The sequence below is a fragment of the Anarrhichthys ocellatus genome, unplaced genomic scaffold, assembly GCF_004355925.1.
Source record: "Anarrhichthys ocellatus isolate YVR2014 unplaced genomic scaffold, GSC_Weel_1.0 scaffold10, whole genome shotgun sequence".
NCBI classification, from domain to species: Eukaryota; Metazoa; Chordata; class Actinopteri; order Perciformes; family Anarhichadidae; genus Anarrhichthys; species Anarrhichthys ocellatus.
Genome location: NW_022280040.1, coordinates 1,201,306 through 1,207,248, shown reverse-complemented (window position 1 = coordinate 1,207,248; position 5,943 = coordinate 1,201,306).

Genomic DNA, 5,943 nt, shown 5'->3' with positions numbered 1-5,943 from the left:
GGGGGCTAAATTTATTTCTCTTCCCCACATGTACCCTTCGCCCCTTCATCTCTCCTTCTCTCTCCATCTATCATGCCTCCATAGGTCTATCAGCTTCGGGAATGAGGTGTGGAGAGAGGGGAAGGGGCGAAGGGTACATGTGGGGAAGAGAAATAAATTTAGCCCCCCTACTTTAAAAATGCACATACATTTCCATACATTGAAACGGCAGTGAGGTTCACACACCCTTGCTGCTGTAACCCCAATATGCGTTCCCCCCCATCCGTCACAGGCACACACACACACAGGCACATACCCCAAAACACCAAATACAGCAAAGATGAATGTGTGTGTCCTGTTCAGTGGGTGCGGGTGAAAATCTACCCCTTGCCATATTTATCTTCATAAGAGCAGAAGGTGCATGTGTGTTTGTCTGTATACATACTGGTTGTGTGCCGGGAGTCTGTGTGTTTGTTTTTGTGAGTCTGTGTGTACATGAGTTCATTTACTTCAACTGAAGAAAAAAGACCCTTGCTCCTCTTGTGCTGTATATAAAAAGAGCTCAACACCATAGATTTTCTTGATTCCTAAATATAATGCACATCAAAAAATATTACAATATGTACTGCAAGTCCAAAATAAGCAATTCAGTCAATCGAACGTCTCAGGAGTTTGCAAAGCTGCAGTACCTTCACGCTAAATCCACAAACTCTTTCCTTTTTCATTTCCATACCAAAATGTATTTGTTGATGCATAGATTCCAAATAGTTTATAGTCTATTTGCTATGTCATGTACCAAGGCTTTCAGACACCAAAACAACAAGCACGACCTTTCCCTAAAAAGCAGCTCAAACACCCACCCCTTGTAGATAATGACGGCCTGTCGTGAGTGAGGAGAGTGAAACACGGGTGTGGTATTATTAAGCGAGACTAGTTTGTTCGGGAGAAGTGTTTTTGGCTTTTAAAAAGTTCCATTTTGCACTCCCCAGGCGCTGCATATGGGGCACCCCAGGGAGGCATGTGTGTGCGTGCGTGTGTGTGTGTGTGTGTGTGTGTGTGTGTGTGTGTGTACAGAAAATATTCTGACTGAGCTGTCTAGCGGCTCACAGAGCAGGGAGATGTGTCCTGTCTCCTGCATTCAAATGTGAGTGGGTTTTGGAGAGCAAAAGTAAACAGATATGCTTGCTTGAACACACACATGAGAACGCATGTATGCGCACACCTGCTGTCTCGACATGTATGCATGCATGTACGCACAACCACACACAAATACCGAATGAATATGAGCATGCATATGTGAACACAAGACACATGTGTGTAAGTGTGTGCCCCCCCACCCCCATCTGTTGTCCATCCATATTTCCACCTATCTGCCCATCAAGCTCATCACTACAACGTCTGCTCAGCTCGGCCACGCTGACAAACACTGCGGTGGCAGTCAACCGACGTTGAAATATAAATAAATGATGAATATTTTTAGAGGATTTCATTCCGGACCGGCGTCGAGAAGCTGGTCGTCATGGACTTGCCCTTTCGCAGCCGGCGAAGCCACATTTTTATAAGGCACCGTAAAACCTCTGCCGGTCTACATTCTCAATTCACTCCTTAAGCTCTTTAACGCTTTTCCATGTCACACCTGCAGTATATGGGCTGTAATATAAGATAGCCCAAGACAATGAGCTGTCCAGTTGCCGAGGGGGATAACTGACAGCGTGTTATGAGGGAGGAGGAAGGAGGCATAGAGAGAGGTCGAGCGAAGGGTAGGATGGGGCCCTTCAAAGGAAGTATGACCCTTAGAAAGCCTCGCCGATTGTGCGATCCGAATCCTCCTTGCTACCACATTTCCTCCTACTCTTCCCTCTCTCTGTCCCCAGCACCCGCCCCTCACTCTCACTGCTGTCCCTCCTTCACTTCCCTCTGTCCTCACTCAATTCATTCACACACAGATGTGTTGTCTGTCATGAGCATGATGATAAATTAGCGCGGGTGCTGCTGGTGAAATAGGAGCTGGTGTCTGAGTGCAGAGGGTGATCCAGTGGACAATGCCAGGGATGAACCACTGATAGTTCAGCTGTGGCTCGATCTGGAGAAACGCTTTGGATGGGACCGTGTCGGAGTCGTATTTGCTTTCAGTACAGTTACAGTGTCACAGGATGGTACTTTATGTGAAAGGTTGAATAGCCCAAAAAGATTTTTAAAACACGTTTCAGTGACAGGGTTTTATTTCTTCTTATTTTCTTTCTTATTAGGTTTTCCCTGAAAAATAGCCTGAATTTAAAATAGGGAATAATGAAAAAAAATAGAAAGATTTGACAGACAAAAAGAACATTAGTGCAGCTACAGTGAACAGCGTGAATAAGGTACAAATTAACTACTCTTTAACAAAAACTAAAAAATAATAAGAATGTTTCTAAAAAACTTTCTAGGTTAAATTGTTTTGCCAGACAGCGGGAGAATGTTTGAGATGCCTGAGCGTGTGTTTATGCCCGTGCCAGCAAGTACGATCACAATCTGTGGTTACAACAGAATGGCCCTGTCTTGTCACCTGGAGCTCTGCAAAAATTGGTCTCATGTATGTGAGTTGGGGGTGCTGCATGCATGTGTAGCTGGGTGATTTTTATTTTGTTTTACCTGCAGGCTTTGGTTTTTGTGTGCCTGTTTGTGTCTCTGCTTGCGTTTCTGTGTGTATGTACGGACATGTGTTTCTCATGAAGGCCCATGCCGGGCAAATTAATTCTCAGAAGTTGCGTGGCGGGGGCTCTCCTTCCCTTTGAAATGGGGCATACTGCTCCCTGTAATCAATAAGTCAAGCCATCTCGGCCGCATGTTGCAACCCCCCCCCGGCACACAGATGAAGAAACCCAATTTACTCATCATAAATTCTGATTCCCACAATAAATATGAGAGGAGGTCCCACGGTATTAGAATATCTGGAATCTCAGGGGCGTTTGAAATGCCGGCTGGCCTTCGCCTCGGCCTGGAGTTTCTTTGTTGGTTAGAATATTGGTTTTGTGTTGAATAATAATGATATTGGGTCAGAAATATCTATTTCTAATCTAAGAAAAATTTCAAAAGGCACTTTTATTAATAAAAAAAGAACACAAAAATATTTTCATACCAACATTTACACAATATCAAATCAAACATGTGTTTCCTCATTCAGGGAAAACACATTACATGCATCTCAGAGATTTTTGTCGAACTTTTGACAAAATTTCTCTGTTTCTTTAATCTTGGCATTTTCTAATGAACCTCGACAGGCACCTCCAGACAAGTGGTGCGTGTGCAGGCTAAGGCATGTGACGTCGAGGACTGGCTAATCTAACAGACAAGTGCTGTCTCTCCTGTTTAAAGCCTCTCTGCTCGGTTGGTCCAGGCACATGACAATGACCTGGGGAGGGGAAAGTGTGGCAAAAATGTGACACACCTACAGAGGGCGGGGTGGAGGCTACTGAATCGGCTCCTTTAAACAGGGATTACTTTAAAAGGGGAGGGCATGAATTAAAGGGCGGAGGAGGAAGAGTTTCTTAACACATCTGTAATATCTGTGTGTGTTTTGTTGCTGACCACTGCATGCATAACTGTCTGTTTACAAGCGCAAATGTTGGCAAATGTCAGTGTATTTGTATGCATGGTTGCATGCACATCTGAACAAGTGGGCACGTGTCTGCTTTAACATGTGAAATCATGATTTAATGCAACATGGCATCCAAAACACCAGTGGCGCACTATCTGTCTTCTTTTTGGCAAGGACTTCCTGCTTTCCCAAGCGGTTCCGTCGATACATGACATTTATGAGGCTCCCACGAGCCCCATCGCATGTTGCCCAGACAACTGAGACAGCTTCAGCGCCATGACAACAATAAGGCCAAATACTGTCACGGCCAAATGTTAGTGGCCCGCTGCCAACGCGGCGGTTGAAATCAAAATTTAAACAAAAGCTTGCTTCAGTTGATAAGACGAGAGACCACATGACGTGAGACGATGATAAGAAGAGAGGACATGAGTAAGACGGAATTTAACAAAAGCAATCTGGAAGGTACGGTAGTTTTCCCTGCTAGTCAATACAGCTGTCTTCATCTGTAAGGCAGCGTTAAGAGCACTAATTCCGGACCTGTTAGTTACATCTGAGAAAGGAGAGCTGTGTCGGTTGCTAATCCATATGTCTGCAGCTAAGTGGTTCATCAGCGAGAGCCTGAGATCGAATGTCACCAATTAAGATGCCTAAATGCCTGGCTAATTGTGCTTAAAGTGTAATGCTCTGTCTCTCACATGATCGCACATGATTACAGATAGCATACACACCCACACACACTCACACACACTCACACACGCACACCTGGCTAATTGTGGGCAGCTCAACTGTGATGCTTGACAACATAAAAGCAGCTGTTAAATATAGGAGAGAGCACAGGGTTCGATTGGCAAAACAATTTACCCACATAGTCACATTATTAGTAATTAAGATCAACACATTCAGCTTTATTGGCCAATAACACTCATGGAAGTTTTTAATGGTCGGGTATTCAAAGATAACAGAACACTATCTGAAGAAAAAAAATGAAGTTGCCTGAAACAAACTGAAGTAAAAATACAATTAAAACTACATGTAATGAAATTGAATGCAAATCTCCTTGATTAGATGATTAATGGAAGCTCATTTAATATATTCTAGCCCCTACATTTAAGGAAAATCAAACTTAAAAACAAATATTTCCTATTAAATGTTATTGTATAGATTTATTCTTAGTCAAAAAAAAGAAAATCACGTCACAAGTCAGTGTATCGTTTCCTCTGCACCACATATAACACTCACACGAGTGTGTTTTGGGGAAGAGAGATCTTGTGAAGAATGGGAAAAGATAGCATCTGCTCCATGCCTCTCCCTGCCTTTTGCCCACAGGTCTGAAGAGCAGAGCGAATTGTGTCTGAAAGGGGATGATACCCATCGGAATGTTAATGGTGCTGAATATTTCAGAGGTGGGATCATCACATGGCAGAAGGAGGACGGGCGGGTTTCCCGAAAGCATTTAGTGGTTGAAGTTCCTCTCTGTTATTGTAAACCCGAAAGTCAAAGATGATTTCAATGCACGGCTAACAAGGCCCAGTTGCTGTCAGGGAGGTTTGAGCTAGTCGTCTCTCTCCCCCTCTCTCTCATACACACACACACACACACTGAAAACTTAAAGCTTGTTGGGAGTTCAAATGGGTTTGAATAACAATCCACATAATGTTCATTCAGTTTTGAACTTTTTAGTTTCTTTATATTTCAGTTTTCTTTAAATTATTGGAGCAACCAAGCATAAGATACCCCCCCCCCCCTCCTAGTTTGAACTGGAAGTGAATAAATCTCAGGATGTGCGGCTTTTTGTAAAAGAAGCTGCCTTCACTGAAAGCCATTCAAAAGCAATAAACACAGGTAACTCATATTCATTGTGACTCTTTAACAGTATTTGTCATAATGAAATATCAACTAACATTACACATATGGTAAATCCAGTTACCATAGCTATATGACATAAGTGGTTCTTACGGCTTTTTTTAGAAAGAAAAATCATGGGAGCCATAAAAAAAACAACAAGGGGATTGCCCCCAACAGTCGTTATAAACATCTGGCAACCACTACGGTACCTTTATTTCAGCGAAAATGACTGGTTGTGTTAGCCTTGAGAGAGACAGAACGAGGAGGGATAGGCTGAGTGGAGGCTCTTTTTTTTTTTTTGATAAAGGGAAATTGAAGTTACTTGAAAAAGGACAGAAAAAGAGGAAGCAGAAGGAAGAGACGGGGTCTAAAATTAAGAGAATTATTGCATGCTCCCAGATGTGTGCAAGGAGGATGACCTGAGAAAGTCAAAGTTGTCCCCCATCAATCATTGCCATATGCTTCTAGAGAAATGGATCCTGCAGGACACTTCATATTCCTCTTTCTGATTAGTTCATTTGAGAGATGAAGAAGGGGGGGGG